General features: G+C 31.9%; 1 protein-coding gene across 3 annotated transcripts in view; it reads right to left on the bottom strand.

The window, feature by feature from the left end:
- Positions 1–18,076, bottom strand: part of LOC111707629 (cyclin G) — a 32,981-nt gene that overhangs the window by 8,368 nt on the left and 6,537 nt on the right. Inside the window, exon 1 of one of the 3 annotated variants that reach the window (XM_023480762.1) lies at positions 11,989–12,206. The exons of 1 other annotated variant lie outside the window; for it this stretch is intronic. The gene's annotated coding sequence lies outside the window, so the exon portion shown is untranslated. Of the gene's footprint in view, positions 1–384; positions 410–11,988; positions 12,207–18,076 lie in introns of those variants that run through there. One more of the 3 variants, XM_023480763.1, reaches the window with a different exon arrangement.

The following is an 18,076-nucleotide window of genomic DNA, read 5'->3' as shown; positions in this document are numbered from 1 at the left end:
TAAAATTTTTAAGGTGAATTCTGCTTAATTTTTATTTTGTTAACTGTAAATATAGAATTTCATCATCTAGCGGCTAATGCCCTTATTTTGTTACTTGAAATCCTACTTAGCAAACTAGGGTGTTGGATATCATTAGAGCCTCATCTCTGGAATATAATACCAAGAGGGGGAGAGGAGGGTGGGATTATATGATTGGATAAATACTCTTTATCATTTCTAAGAAACAAATAAGTAGTTTGAAAGTCAACACGAAAAAACCACAAAATACTAATCAAAACTGTGCAACAAATATGACCTATATTCCACCCTCTCTCTTTATATTACTTATACAGTGAACAATAAATGAGCTAAAAGAAGGGATACTATTGATTAATAAATGTCTACCGATTTTTTTTATTTAATCGATGACTCCGTTCCAAAATGAATTGATGGTAACTAAACTCTTTTCAAAGACCCCAAAAATAACGTTCTTTACAATTGCATCATTGTACAAAGATTTCAAAATGTTACGAAAAATACGAATTTATTCTATGAAATTCCGCAAAATTGCATCATCAGCAAAACAGGATTTTCACAATTTTATTCTGAATTACGTCAGAGCACTGTTCATCAATTGGCTTGGAGCTAAAGAAATTCTATTGCCTGAGTGGACGGGAGTGCTGTCAAGCTTAGACTGCAGTTAATGCATTCGTACTTTGCACTTTTCACCAGATAGATAGATAGATAGATAGAAAGAAAAAGGATACTCATTCCTTCAACCTCCAAAACAAGCTCGATTCATCTCTGGAAATTACAACCAACCCTGACGCCCCCCGATCCTTAAAATCGATTTTTTAAATACCCCCCCCCCTCCCCGCCTCTCCCGAAAAATCGAATGTTCCAGAATCCCGACTCTCCAGACATACTGCCCGGGAAGTTCGAAGGTTACACAGAAAAAAAAACTGGCCAAGGTCCAATCCGCAGCAGTTGTCAAGGGGTCTCGTCTCATAGAAAACAATAACAAAATGATTGAAACAGGATATTATCAATGATTGTTATATTTTTGAACAAATGTATTAATGACGCTCTGGGGTTACTAGAACCCCCCTTAAAAAAACTGAGTAACCACATCACATAAAGCCTTACAGAGATTTATTTTTTTATTGTAGATTTTCAAGTATCTTAGAGAATAAGTATGTAAGTAGAAGTAATCCATAATTAATACGGTTCATAATAGGTATTCAAACACTGTGCTTCAATTATTCACTTTGTAGGGGCAATGTTTAGGACAAAAAACACTACTGTCTATACAATCATTTACATCACGATTTAGTTGATATCTGACTAACTTGATATGGAAACTCTATAATTTCATTATGTAGGTCGAATTTTAATAATATTTCATTTCATCACTATTTCTAAGATCAGAATCCTTAAAAAATGGCTAGACGGTTCACTTGCTAAGTGTAGGACTAATTTTACATGTCTGAAAGTAACTAAATATTGTTAAAGTCAAAGAAATTTAGTTCTTTGATAAACCAGAGAACGAGGCTTGTGGCGTTAACTCTGAAACGGTCGGGATGACACTGGCAGTTGAAAATCTACCTCGCCCCGCCCGCCATACTTGCAGCCTCCGCACGATGCAGTTTTAATTCTGGACAAAATTTCGAAAAAAAATGACTTAACATCTGAAAAGAAATACTTTAAAATTAATAATTTAAAATTATATCCTAACCAAAAAAACGTTTATCCGTAGAGAATCACATTCCATTAGTATTATTATTGCAACCTCTTTTTGGTCGGGCAGGCCCGATCCGCTGTCAGGGGTTTTAATCATCCGAATTTCATATTTTTATTGATTTAACTTAAAAAAATAAAATGTTTATATACACATGTTCTTGTTAAATAGTTCGGCAGAAAATGGCAAATTTGTTTATAAGGTCTATAAAATGACTGTCAGAAGTTTGTATGTGAATGGTAGTGTTCCTGTCTGCAAGTGCGCAGAGCGCATCTTTACAACCTCTGCGCATCTCTAGCGGAAAAGGAACGTTCTGATTGCACGCGCGCAAAGAGAAGAGAAGACACAGAGAAAGAGAGAAACTATGTAGAAGACTGAAGAAGGCCTTTGACACTGTCATGCCATTTTTAGTGTATGAAAACTGTATAAAATTGTAATCCCACCAGATATCTATATGGCACAACTTTTGTATTTTTCAAAAAACTTTTTTCCCTGAAATGATGAGCATGGAATAATATGAATTTGAAAACGGCTTAATATTGCTAGTATTAGTTAAGTTCAATTTTTATATTTGCCAAAATCTTTGAGGGTTGACCCAGACGGCATCAGCTACTTAAAAATGTGCATCATATCCCTTCAAAAAGAATTTAATATTTTTTAATTAAAAGAATTTTTAATGTTAACATTAAGATTTTTTCATTTTTACCAGGCCCTTAATTTAATGTACAATACATGTGCGAAGAAAGGCCCTACCCTTGCCATGCCTTGAAAATAATGCATAATAATCCAATGCTGTCATGTACAAAAAATCTGCAAGCAATATGAGCAAAATTTTAACTTCACGAGAGAAATTTATAATATCCCACAAAAAAATTACCAAAATTCTTTAAAAATCTATTTAAAAAAATTATAAAAGTTAATAACTGACAAATAGTAAATAAAATACATGAAAGGAGCCATGGCTAGGGGGATGAAAGGTTAGGTTACATCATAATCATAACTTTTTTATTTCAAGTCGTAAACGCGGGCAATATATAACATTTTACTGCAAACTTATTTATTTATAGTAAACTTGGTCATAAAGTTTAAAACTAATTAAGAGTTTCTAATCAATTTTTGTTTTTTTTAATAAAAAATCTTTCAATTTACAAGATTTTTCAAAACTTAAAATTCATTTAGTATGTAGGGGAGGAAGGGGGGAGAGAGGGTGGTGTTCTCGGGGTGGGGATACGAGGGGGCGTAACTGCGCATTAGGAGGTCAATATCTTATTACTTGACCTGAACTAAAGAGGGGTGGGGTCGACTCCCCAATGTGACCGGCGCGTATTGTCTGAGGGGAAAGGGCCCAGGGGGAGACTGACTTACGGAGGTGTATCTCGGGTTAAATATGAAATAACAATTACTGATAATAATCTTCGAGCAGGGTATTTTCCATCCATGTTTAATAGGGTTCATGGGAGACACAGGAGGGGAAGGGGGGTTCGGTAAAATATAAAAGTTGATTTTGTTCATAAGCCATTCTAATTCATCATTACGTTTTATTCATGACAACTTGTTAATTTAGTATTCTTATCAAATTATATTTAAAATTCAGATTGCCATTTCAGTGTCGTGATATTAATCATATTTATTTTAAGATTTACTTACCAAGGCAAATTTTTTTTAATGTTAGCATTTTAGTTGAATTCCACAATTTTTATCAAATTCACCTTTTATTTGTTTTATTATTCAGAGTTTAAAAAATCCCCCCACCCTCTCCCCCCATGCCAATTAATTGCTTCAACCTCTCGGTTACAAACTTTGGGTTAAAATTTTGAAAGTTTAAATACGAATTTAACAAAATTATGTTGTACAGTGTACACTGCATACAGTTCCACCCTGAATTTCCCCAATCTATCACCATGCATTTCCCCTCCTGAATTGATAAAAATCCCCCCACCCCAGACTTCATCCCTCACACCTAAGCTACATCGGGAACACGGGAATATCACGGAGTCCAAGTTGTATATCTCTACAACGTGTTGTTGTTGTTAACATAAAATTCTGCGTTCAATTCTTTCCCCTCCTCCTACCCTTGGCGTAACTACCCCACCCCACCCCTCCCTGCCTAAGGGTGACGCATACACGAACAGTCCAAGATCACGGATTCTTCACGTTGAGTCCTACTAGTCCTACATCATGTAACAAAAAAATGTCTATCTCTTCAGAATGACCTTTTAAAAAAAGATTTGTAAAATCAAGTAAAATTTAACAACTAAATTTTCTTTAAATTAATTATTTGCAGATATATTGGAACACCTTGTGCATAATTTGTGTGCATGGGGAGGGGGGGTACTGCGTAAATAGGAAATATTGTAGTTTAAGAAAAGAAAGGAATTTCTAGGGGTCGAGGACGAACATTAGAATAAGGACAATGATGTAATGTAACATAAACAAACATTGAAAAATATATATTTAAATAACACATATCTATAGATACACTTTGCTTGTCTGTCTGTTTGTTTGTATCTAATAAACGTCAAAACGGATAACCGGATCGGGCAAAATTTTTTTAAGGGACCTCGCCTGACCCAAGGGAAGGTTTATGGATGATTAATTTTCAAAATTTTGCCTCTTAACAAAATAACATTTTGAAAACCACAACATTTTTTTTAACAAATCGTCGATATTTTTGTTTTGTTTTTTGTTTTAGCATGTATACATAGAGAATGTTTAATTATCTTAAAATAAGTTAAAGATTATTTTTACGAAAATTGGACTGCCATTATCATATATTCGTTTTATGTTAGAATAAGTAAAAAAGTTGAGGTTGAACTTCAACAAATCTCTTTTTGAAGAACATTTTAAAATTATTTTTGTTTTAATGCACTTGGTGATAGTATATCTATAAATAAAGATGTCAATTTTTTAATTTATACAATTTTTTCCCCATCTTAATTCCCAGTTGCCAGTTAGTGAAAGATTTTTAAAATTTTTGATGATTTAAAAATAATTTTAAAAGTATTTATTGATTTAGCAAATAAATCCTTTCTTTGTAGATGTTAAAAAAAAGTTTACTAATTTAGTTTCAGAAACATATAATATAAAATTAAATATGCTTTGATACACTTCAAAAAATGTATTTTACATAAAATTACAATGAAAAAAGTTCAAATTAGTAACTGCAGTTAGTCAGAGGCAAAAATTTATGAAAAAAGTTAAAAGATCCTATTAAAGTTTTACGAGAAAAAAGTTAATTTAGAAAAAACTAGATCCTATTATAGTTTTACGAGAAAAATTACTCCCCGGCAGTATAACTGTTGCAAGAGTTCATAGAGTTCACAGGGGGGGGGGGTGTTAAACATTTTGTGTAACTTTTTTATTAATATTGTAAAATATGAATATTTTTTTTAAATATTTTAAAGTTTGAAGCAACCATTTTAATTCAGTTCTACCCCTCTCCTCTGTCTGGGCAAAGAAGGCGCTTTGTCATTTGGAGTTTGTTGGAGAAAACGCGCACTAGGGGTGAACAACCGCGCTCGGCAAAAGTTCAGGCCAGATTCAGAACCCAGAACAGTTTTTTCAAGTTCAACAAGATTCTGGCAAAATTCCAGAACAAGACGTTGCCCGCGGAACTAAACTTTGCAAATATTTTCAAAAACATTTTTTAGAATAAAATTCAGCGATTGCGATGGACCAAACCTCTGTAGAGTAAAAAAGTAGATGTTAGTTATGTGTGGAAGTTTACTATGTTGAAACATTGATTACATAACTTCTTAATTTCCATAATCTTACCATAGCAACAATGTTTACCACAGAGTTATTCAAAACTTACCTAAAAAAAATTAAAAATTGAAAATTGATTTTAAATACTTAAAATGATAATTATGCGAGGTTTTGCAAATAGTATATTCTAGAAATGAGAAAGAATTTTTATCAATTTTAACAATAATCAACAATTAAAAATTTTGCAGATTTTTCATTTACAGTTAGTTATGTAACTTCAAATTTAGAATTAGAATTTTTTGTAGAGACATCTTTAATCCTGCCCGGTTTGTGAGGTCTCACGAAAAAATCCGCTTTATTGACGTTTATTGGATAAAAACACAAACAAACAAACAGAAAATACGATAATGCTATAGAATAATAAAAATTTTAGGAATATAAAATTTAATTTGTTCGGTCTATTTAGCTTGTACACCTGCTTGTAAAGTTTGTAAATCCGCAAGCTTGGATTTAAAAGGCGCGGGAAATTTGAATTTAAAAGGCAGGAAGATCAGGAAGTTTGATGATGCCACATTTTCCCTTCCAAACCACACATCAGGAAGAAAACAGGGATGGAGTAAATTTTAAAATTGTAATTTCATCAAAAAAAAACTTGAAAATAAAAATTTTTAAATTTCATTTTCATGCATCTGATAAAATTGTGAAGAAGGATGAGTTTGATTTACAGGTTACACCAATTACGGGACCTTAGAAGGGCCATTCACCCAAAATATAATTTTTAATTTTAATTTAAAAAATACCATTTTGACATTAAAATCGAAAAATTATAACTTATTTATAAATTTTAAGATTATTTTAATAAAGAGTGAATGGCCCTCAGGTCTGCACCCTATGTTTCACGCCAAAAAACCTCTGACAAGAAATAATGACAGGGAAAAGTGAAATCAGCTTCACAAATCAAAATAATTGCAAATTGAATGAGTCCTTGCCACAAACTCAAATTTTTTAACTCCTATATCTTTGAAACTTGATGGTACAAACCTTTTCTTTTTCAAGCTTAGATTATACAGAATTCATAGTTTGAAATATCTAATGCCTAGAACATTAGGTTGCAATAATATGGAGTTTAGAAAATCTTGAATTTATGGCAAAAACTTTAGTCCTTTTGCTTAAATCTGTTTAGTCCTTTAGCTTAAATCTGTTTAGTCCTTTAGCTTAAATCTGTTTAGTCCTTTAGCTTAAATCTGTTTAGTCCTTTAGCTTAAATCTGTTTAGTCCTTTACCTTAAATCTGTTTAGTCCTTTAGCTTAAATCTGTTTTTCGGGGGGAAGTTAAAGAAGGAAAGATTTTGGAAGAGAATTTGTTAACAAAAAATCCCCCCCCCTAATTGTATTTTCATAATAAGGTTCAAAAGTGGAAGGGGGGGAATGAAAACCCACTTTAAAACCTGTTTAGGCTTTATCTACATGTTACATAAGCTCTCTGCTTCATGCTTGTTTTCAGAAAATAACTGTGCAACGACTAGCCACGATATAACACAAAGGAAAGGAGTGGCGCCAGATTTAAAATAAACTTTATGATAAATTCATCATGTATGCCAAGAACGTTATCAATCATATTGAATATTATTGGTTTAAATGAAAGTCAATGATCGTAATAACAATAATCACAAAAATAATAACGATAATAATGACGAAAATAAAAATATAATAAGGTCATTTTATAAAATTGTGAACACGTTCTCTTTATCAGCTGTTTTGACGTTTATTGGATACAAACAAACAAACAGACAGACAAATTTATATATAGATTGTACATAGTACATATTAATTATTTTTCTTATTTAAAAAAAAAACAATATGAAATATTTCCACAATTTGGAGTAACAAAATCTATTTGTCTCAAATATAAATATTTTGTAATAAATACCCTAGTAAATAAGTAATATAAAATTTGTATATTTTGATCAAACAATAAAATGAATGTGAACAGAAACTTGTCAAAAAAAAAAATTAACAAAGAAACTTTCTTCGTCCTAAATAATTTAATTATGTCATATTGTTATATGTGTATATATATATATAATTGAAAACTCAACAGTCAGCAACTATTATTATTATCATTATCATTATTATTCAATTGATGGAAAAAATTTCCACCAATAGTTGAAACTATCAGTCAATGAAATTTGTTGTTTATTTTCGATTTAAATGTTTTCTTTACTCTGAAACAATAACTTTTTAAAATGCGTACATTTCTAATGCGAATAAAATATCAAGGATATAGACTCTTACCAAGCTTTTACAGTTAGAAAAAATATTACGAAATCTAATGATTAACCCATTGGAAAACAGCCCAAGGCCATTTTAGTGTTAACCGTTCAGGGGAAAAAAGGCAAAAAGTAAAATTATTTAAGATATATTCAAATTTCCTCCCAATGATGAGAGCAGGAAAAAACTTGTTTTTTACTTAAAATTTTTATGTCGTCCATGGAGACGTCTAGACAGAATTATTTAAACCGTATAGAAAGTACAGTTTAGAGAGCAGAGTACCCCGTAAATACAGATATTTAATTCTCAACATTGATAAACATAGATATTAATTGATTAAAATCGATATTAGATTTTGTTACACATTCTAAATATCTTTCTTGGCGCGCCCGCAAGCCAAAAGTTTGATTATGACAAACATAAATTACATTAAAATGTGCAAAAATTCTCCATTATAATAAATTGCACTATTTGGCCTCAATTCTGTGCAAAAATGTCACTCACAATTTTTTAAATGATTTTTATATGATTAATACCATCATAGAATATTACTTAATATTCCCTCATTTTTAAAAAATTACGATTATTTAAGAAATGCACGGATGAGTAATCACTGAATGGGAAGAATTATTATAGTTAATAATAGATCCTGGTTCCCTGGATGAATGAATGAAGGATCATGGTCCCCTGGATGAATGAATGAAGGATCCTGGTCCCCTGGATTAATAAATGAAAGATCCTGGTCCCCTGGATGAATGAAAGAAGGATCATGGTCCCCTGGATGAATGAATGAAGGATCCTGGTCCCCTGGATGAATGAATGAAGGATCATGGTTCCCAGGATTAATGAATGAAGGATCATGGTCCCCTGGATGAATGAATGAAGGATCATGGTTCCCTTCCCAGGATGAATGAATGAAGGATCCTGGTCCCCTGGATGAATGAAAAGAGGATTCTGGTCCCCTGGATGAGTGAATGAAGGATCCTGGTCCCCTGGATAAATGAAAAGAGGATTCTGGTCACCTGGATGAGTGAATGAAGGATCCTGGTCCCCTGGATGAATGAAAAGAGGATTCTGGTCCCCTGAATGAAAGGGAGGGGGCAGCCCCTGTTGATTGATAAAAAGATAATTAACGGGGCAAAAACAGTGACAAATGGTTAAATTACATTATTTTACAAGATATTTAATAATGTTATTTGCATAACATCCCGCTAGTGTCTGTCTGCATGAAAAGATGGATGATTAATGAATGATGAACTAATGAATGAGTGAATGGATGATTAATAAAAGGATGAATTTATGAATGCGTGAATGGATGATTAAAGAAAGGATGAATTAATGAATGAGTGAATGGATGATTAATGAAAGGATGAATGAATGAATGAGTGAATGGATGATTAATGAAAGGATGAATTAATGAATGAGTTAATGGATGATTAATGAAAGGATGAATTAATGAATGAGTGAATGGATAATTAAAGAAAGGATGAATTAATGAATGAGTGAATGGATGATTAAAGAAACGATGAATTAATGAATGAGTGAATGGATGATTAATAAAAGGATGAATTAATGAATGAGTGAATGGATGATTAAAAAAAAGATGAATTAATGAATGAGAGGATGGATGATTAAAGAAAGGATGAATTAATGAATGAGTGTATGGATGATTAATGACGGGATGAATGAGTGAATGGATGATCTAATATTAAGTACATGCCCTGGTATACGTCGGAACAAAGCGCTTTGTCTAGAACTCGATTAAGCAAACTCGGTATACGCAAACAAACACAACACATGTGTTTCTTATTAAAATTTACGCAGCCAATACAGGGGTAATAACCCCCCCCCCCCTTAAATGTTCAAATATTTTTTAATCCGATAAGAAAACTTGTTACAATGTGAGAACACAAATTACTTGAGATCTTTTTTAAATTTTCCGGTGGGGTGGGGGAGGGGGGCACCCCTGTTTCAATCTACAGATAAATTACTTAGTTGTCAAAACACGATAATAAATTTACGCTTGTGGAAGGTTATTTTAAACTATAGTTTTTCATAAAATATTTATTAAGGACAAATTAGTTTCTGATAGTTCTTGAAAATCAATTTTAATTGTCACCATTGTTTCCCGACTGAAAAATTTTAAAAATAAGAAGAATATTTAAGTATTCCTAATATTACAGTTGGAAGGTCGAGATTATAAAAATTATTATGAATACACCTGTTTGGTGTATATTAGACTAAATTTATTAACCTTCAAGATAATTCCACTTGTTTAAATGTGTTACAATTATTTCATGATTTTATCCTTCCTCATGAATTTAAAAGAAAATTATCAAAAAAGCCAACTTGACACCTGGGTTGAAGGAGAGGTTTAAGTCAAGAGAGAATGCATCATTAACATTTAAAGAGAAGGTTGCAGAATAGTTAAAGGAGGAATAAAATGAAAAATATACATTGTGAAAAATGAATTAATTGATACTTATATAATTCTATAATTTCAGATCAACTCATAAAACTTGCCCCCCCCCCCACTTTAAGATTAATCATATACCTCCTTATATTTTGGGTAACACTTCCTTTAAACACCTAAAACACATTAACATTGAAGGACTCTCAAGACTGAATAAACAAATTAAAGAATTCCACCACCACTCCCATTTAGATTTGTCATCAGTTTTAGCAGAAAAATAAAAATAAAATAAAATCAGGTTTCAGATTTGCAAATCTTGTTAAATTTAAAAGCTTAATTACCCCTCCACCCCTCAAGCCCCTCAAGGTCCTCTGGGATCCACTGATGGCCCCTTGCATGTTTTTTTTAATCCTCTCATGAGACCATCATCAATCATGTTTTTATTCCAATACATCAGTATATATATAAATAGATACACAATATAGATTACAATGCACGGTTTTCCTCATAGAAGTAATGGAAGAAAAACTGGTTATTAAAAAGCTAAAACTCCACGAACAAACAATTAAAATAAAAAAGCTAGTTTTTGTTTGACGTGTATAAGTAGTAGACTGCTAAGTTGATAAATATATATTTAAATGAAAATAAATGGACTATAGGATCTTAGCTAGATTATAGACATATAAATAGACAGGTGGATAGTTAGATAGACAGATACATAGACAGGTGGGTAGTTAGATAGACAACTAAATAGACACTGGGTAGTTATAGACAGGTGGATAGAAAGAAAGATTTAACAAGATATCTAGATAGACACATGGACAGTTAAAAAGATAGATAGATTGGATAGTTAGATACAGATAGACAGATATATAGACAGGTGGGTAGTTAGATAGACAACTAAATAGACACTGGGTAGTTATAGGCAGGTGGATCGAAAGAAAGACTTAACAAGATATCTTGATCGACGCTGGATAGTTAAATAGATAGATAGGATAGTTAGATACATATGGACAGTTAGATAGAAGACTATGCAGACAGGTAAATAGACAGGAGAATAGATAGATAGACAAACATATAAAAGCTTTGAATTAAAAAGGCAGAGATCTGCCTAAATCCTGAATTTTAGCTGAACGAAATATACAAAATAAACAAATAAATCCTTGAAAAGCTTGAAAACAGTTTCAACATCCTTACAGTAATAGGCAGAACATTCATAACAGCTGCTGTTATAGATGCCATAACAGATTTAACAGGTAGGCTTAGCAGTACAGCTTTAGGGGAAAAAGCAATAAGTACAATGTATATGCAAAAGAGGACATTTGTGTACAATACGAAGATGAACATTTTACAAGAATCCGCAATCATCCGGACTAGGATATGTTGCGTATATTGCGTTTATTTAGGATGTCCAATAGTGCGTGACATTGAAATAAGGCTACGCAAATATGCGTCACATTTACGCTATTCAAACTGCAAGAATTGCCATTAGTTTTCGGTTAATCAAAATAAACTATTTGTTGCATTTCCTTCTTTAAAAAGAAAAAAAAATTCATTGACAGTTGACATACATACTACATTTTAGCAATAAACTTACATTTGACAGATAAATTGACAGTTGACAGATAAACTGACAGTTGACAGATAAACTGACAGTTGACAGATAAACTGACAGTTGACAGACAAACTGACAGTTGACAGATAAACTGACAGTTGCCAGTTTAGCTGACAGTTGACAGTTTAACTGGCAGGTAACAGATAAACTGGCAGTTCACATAATCATTGATAGTTGACAGATAACAAATTCAATGACAGTTAACATACTGACAGATGATAGTAAGACACTTGAAAAGACAGATGACAGTTTACGAATGAATCTCTACCTAGCTGTTGCCAAACAGCCTCTGAAGCTGTTGTTTTAAAATTTACAGTTGTTGTATCACAGTTTTTATTGCGTCTGTTACAGACGGACGGAAACCTCACTGATGTGTTCATGATCACAATAATACATAACTGTACTCAATTAAGTACGAGAAGATTATAAAATAAATAGAAAAGTAGAAAAAAGGCAGTGTCCAAAACAGTTTTTAACTCGCAAGGAGTTGAGTGTTACTGAAGCGTTGGTTACGCTCTACGCATGCTTCAAACATAAAGAGATGGAGAGGAAGAGGAGGTGGATTTTCGGGGATTTAACAATTATTTTAAAAAGGGATTTTATCAAAAAATCTAACTCTTATTACAGAAATTATAATATTAAACATACAAATCTACATGCACTCTCCACCACCCCATTTTACCCCTCCCATTTAAAGTGACGCAACGAGATGCGTAAATTATAAACATCAAACTGTTAACTGGGGCAAGCTGAAAGTCTTTAGAATAAAGACGTCTGATTTTTTATAATTACCCAAATACTTATTTTTTACAGTCTAAAGACGTCTATGAACAAACTTGTAAACGCATTTAAAGGAAAATGGCGTAATGCGTACTATTACGCTTATGATGGTTTTACGTCTTAGCCTAGCAAGGACATGGTATACGCCAACACACAAACACACACTCCACGTGGGCCGGACACACAAACACCTTACACACATCAGAATCCTATAGGGTGAATCACTCACAGTCGATCCTGAAACCACAGATAACCTAGTTATAACCATGAGGGGGGGGGGTGTATTTGAAATAAAAATTCTTATGGATATCTCACTCTTCTAACATTACAAATTAAAATGAGAATAACAACTGTATAAACACAGTTATAAATTCACTTCGTCACGTTCATATTATTTCAGGCTGTACATTGTACGACTCTTGCGTAAACAACTTAAATATAAACAGTTGGCATATACGCATTTCAAAATAAGTGTATGTACAATATTTCAAAATAAGTGTATGTTAAATATTTCAAAATAAGTGTATGTACAATATTTCAAAATACGTGTATCTACAATATTTCAAAATAAGTGTATGTACAATATTTCAAAATAAATGTATGTACAATAATTCAAAATAAGTGTATGAACAATATTTCAAAATAAGTGTATGTACAATATTTCAAAATAAGTGTATGTTCAATATTGAGTGCAGATGAAGTAGAACTTTAAAAATCACAATGGCATGTACTAAGATCATTTACTTGTATTTAATAATTTTGCACACCGCGCATATGTGCACACTGTAAGATGTAAAGATAACAAATCATGTACATTGTACGTGTGCATGTTCACGCATGCTACGTATTCAATTGAAACACAGTTTCAATGAATAATGTGATTATGTATAGGTCTACAACATAAATTGTTAATAATGTACAATGTACTGCAGGTTTACAGAATATAATGTTTACACGATATTTGCTACAAGTCTATTAATTAAAAGGGTTAGGAATATTTCTTAAAAACCTGTAATATACAAGGTCTTTTTAAAACCTAGGACCTAAAATGTATGGGCCTACTTTAAGACAGTTTCAAGCCAGTTTCAAGCCGGTTTAAATCTCTTTATCCAGGCAGTGTGGCAAGTATGTATAATTTGGGGCGTTACGCATATAGTGAGTAATGTAGAGAATTCACCGTTACTTTAACCATAGGATTTTAATTTCGAGGATTTATTGATTTTTTTCTTGGATTTTTAGAATTTTACAAACATTTTTTAGAGACGATTTTTTTGTTAGTTTGAGCATCCATGAACCTCCCGAGGTCCCACAAAAATGTTTACCCGGTCGGTTCAGTCGTTTTGGCGTTAATTGGATAGACACACACAAACAAACGGACAGACAAGCAAAGTATCTGTTAAGATATGAGATCGAAATAAACGTGAACAGTAGCATATAACGATCAAATATTTTATGTTTTAAACCTTTAAACTTTCAATTATAAGAATAAAAGTTTAAAATAATCTTGTAACTTTTGAAGTGCAAAATACCCCCTCAAAAATATCGTTGCCAAAAAGCAAATCTGCTTTGAGTGATAAGCCTCTAGGTCTGACCCCAACTGCATAATTGCAAGTTGTCTCTAAAATACGCAAATTCATGCAAACGTCAATGTATGGTGTGCAAAAATCATCTTGCTGATATTAATGATGTTTAATATGGAAAAGTTTTTGCACTGAATATGCAATATTTCAAAAGAGATGAATCTAAAGAAATTCTTCAAGCAGAAATTCGAATACTTGGATTTTGAAGTCTAAAAATCTAAATCTAAAAAATCTAAAAATATGATAGCACTGAAGATTTTTGGGGTTTCCCTGTTCCCAGTTTTAATAAATTATAAATACATTTTTCCGAGGGATAGGGGTCATAGGGAAGAGGAGAGAGAATTTTCAAAGAAGGAGCTCTGGAAAAAATTCATTAACGCGAACGGCTGGATTTTTCAAGTTGTTTTCTAATGCTTGTGTCCCATTTTAAAAATATATATATTTTTAATAGCATTTTTCCAACATCAGACATTTCTAGTCCTTGGTAAACATTTGTCTACGGAAATTGAATATGCAATATGTATATTGCATTGCAATCCCCGGAAAAAAAATATTTTTTGCAAATTTGAAAAATTTCACCTATTTCACTTGATTCTAAATTTGTTTGAAGAATAAAAATATTTAACAACATAATTTTCAAGTTATTTTAGAATGCGTACTGCATGGTCGGGTAGGAAATGAAGGGAGGTGGAGGAGGGGTTGGGGATGTTGAATGCGTACTGCATGGTCGGGTAGTATAATAGTTTGTATGAACTTTCTGAAAAAAAAAATAAAATCTTAAAATTGTATTATTGGAAGAATTGTAACACCCTGTTAAGAAAATGTTCTACACCCCTGTCCGAAATACTGCTGACTGACTAAACAGATAAAGAATGTATAAAACTGCTAAAAAAGAACATTTTTCGTCAGCTATAGCTAACATATAAAATATACAAATATATATACATGCGCGAAGAGAATTATTACAGTTTAAAAAATTTTATCTATATAAAATTTCAAAATATTCCTTATTAGGAGACAAACATTGAGATAGCGAATACTTTGTTTGAAAGGAATAACAGAATTTGTTCAGAGATTTCTCACAAATTGTTAAATTCCTGTAATTCTGTTACAAATTTTGAAAAAAAGGTTGCTAGACACTCTAAAAATGAATTGCTGTTATTTTCAACCCTTTAATTTAATATTTGTATAAATATAACTTTTACAAGTTTCAAATTTCGTTATCTAATCTTAAAATTGTGGAATTTCACAGAAACCCGTATTAATAAACTTTAAGCAAAGAAACTTATACAACTTAATTATGTCGCAAATATTATAAGTGCAAAACATTGTATTTTTATTAATTTAGACCAGTTTATGATCATAATTAAGTTCAGTCCAAATAATATAATATAATAATATAATAATATTTGTCATCTTTCACCTTTAACCTCTAGCCCTAAAACCCCATTCAAATTGTATTAGACCTCAAAACCCCCATTCTCTCTATAGACCCTTTTAGATCATACTCAGATATAACCCGGCAACAAAGTAAGGGCTAACTATGGTCAAAAATTGCCTTTTTTTAAATAATTATAATTTTTGTTAATTTTAAGTTTTAATCCAAAAATATAATATTTATCTGTATTTAACCCTGGTCCCTGTGAACTGATGAAAAACCGGTTAACAGACAAGGTTAATTGTGTAAGCCCTAGCTATCCACACTGGAGAGTTGCTGGGGGGGGGGGGTTCTTTGTCTCCTAGGATTACGCCCCAAAAGCGTCGAGAATGCAAAGAAAGGCAGCAGGCTAGACTTAGACTAGTCTCGAGCACTCCCCTATTTGCACAGTGAGCAAAGGGTAACAGTAACCTTTCCATTATTTTAAGTATTTTAATGCACAGTGTGTCAAATATTACATCACTTAGTATATCTTCATGACATGAAACCACAGAAACAAATCGTAAGAACTTTGTAAAATGTTAAACCCAGACCGAAATATATTTTCAAAAAATGTATAACAGACTCCTATTTTTTTACTCTACGAGGTTTGTAGCATAATAAAATATTTTGAAATACTCCCACTTAATATTCATAGTCAATCCCACCCAATATTCATATTCAATCCCACCTAATATTCATGTTCAATCCAATCTATTCTCTTTTAATTTTCATTTTCAATCCCATCTTCCCTCCTAATATTTATATTCAATCCCACCTACTCCTACCTAATATTTATATTCAATCCCATCTACTCCTACCTAATATTCATATTCAATCCCACCTATTTCCTCCTAATATTCATATTCAATCCCTTCTACTCCCTCCTAATATTTATATTCAATCCCACCTACTCCCTTCTAATATTCAAATTCAATCATATCTTCTCCCTCCTAATATTCATATTCAATCCCACCTACTCCCTCCTAATATTCATATTCAATCCCACCTACTCCCACTAATATTCTTATTCAATCCCACCTACTCCCACCTAATGTTCCTAATTAATCCCCCCAAATATTATCTTTAAATCCCACCAATACCCCCACCAAATCTAATAAAGTCATTAAATTCCAAGTTTAACTATAATTCCATTTAAATAAATTATAATTCTATAGAAGTAATGAAATATTGCTTATTCAGTCACTCTGCTTGTATAATGTATACATTGCCTGGATTCTAGCGAAGCCCTCCACGTGCAGAAAATGCACTAAGCCAAACAAGGCCTAGCTTTTTATGCATCTGGATCAATATTGGACGTCAGTTTATTTCGAGTGCAAAAACGACATTAACAATATTTTTTAAAACTTGCGCTTTGTTATAGTTACATATGTTAACAGTTAGTATAAATGTGTAACAGGAATAAAAAAATCGTTTCTTTTTAGGTTACCTCTCATAATTAATTCGAAAAAAATTCGTAAATTTCGAAAAAGCAATCAAATAATGCCTAATTCTGACAACGCTGTTCATATTTTTGTTCTGGTTTTTATTAACCCCTAGTCTCCGAAACAAATGATTTTCAGCTTAAGGCGCACGCACAGATTTATAAGCTAGCCCCCCCCCCCTACAGTTGATAAATGCGCAATAAGTTTGCCTGCCAATTTGCTCGAGGTGAAATGCAAAAAATAATTTGCAAAACTACTAGCCTAGCAACCTAGAGGGCCTGGAGTTGGACGCATCTTCCAAAGAAACCCCTTTGTGAAAGTTAGATTACATTATAATGACAATTGTTCGGAAATAAATTTTTGTAGTAAAAAAAAATTTTGTTTACAGCAACGAATTGGATGACAAAATAAATGCATTTTCACTTGAACTGTGTTGCAGTTTAAATAGATAAAGCAAAACGCAATTGCATAGGCTAATATTGAAAATAACTAAGTGTACTTATTCCATAGCAACCCGAACATATATAATGTTAGGAAATTGGACAAAAACACTAAAAATATTTTCTTTTTGCCTATTTTTTTTTTAAAGATATTACAATAACAAAAATATTTTTTTCTACTCCATAATCAACCTATATAAAATTTTCATGTTTTTTTTAGATAACAACGTCCTTGAATTGAGAACTTACAATACTTACTGTACTTAAAATATTGTCTGAAAAGGGGTTTTTATTTTTAAACAAATTAAGTGCTATGTGGTTTCAATGGAACTATCAAATAACATACCTTAACATGAAATATATAAAAATTAACTTGATTTTTATTCATTTTCTTAATTTGCTATGGGTTGACTCTTAACTTTCAAACCTAAGTTCACTCAAATTTCTTCTCAAAGCCTATTAATACTTGTTATTGAAGACTCTGCATGATTTTAAAGCGTACTGCATGATGAATGTATATATTAAAGCGTACTGCATGATGAATGTATATATTAAAGCGTACTGCATGGTAAATGCATATATTAAAGCGTACTGCATGATAAATGCATATATTAAAGCGTACTGCATGATGAATGTATATATTAAAGCGTACTGCATGATGAATGTATATATTAAAGCGTACTGCATGATGAAT

Source organism: Eurytemora carolleeae, unplaced genomic scaffold, assembly GCF_000591075.1.
Source record: "Eurytemora carolleeae unplaced genomic scaffold, Eaff_2.0 scaffold434, whole genome shotgun sequence".
Lineage (NCBI taxonomy): Eukaryota > Metazoa > Arthropoda > Copepoda > Calanoida > Temoridae > Eurytemora > Eurytemora carolleeae.
Note: the sequence above shows the minus strand (reverse complement) of the source record. Positions and strands in the feature narration are given on the sequence as shown.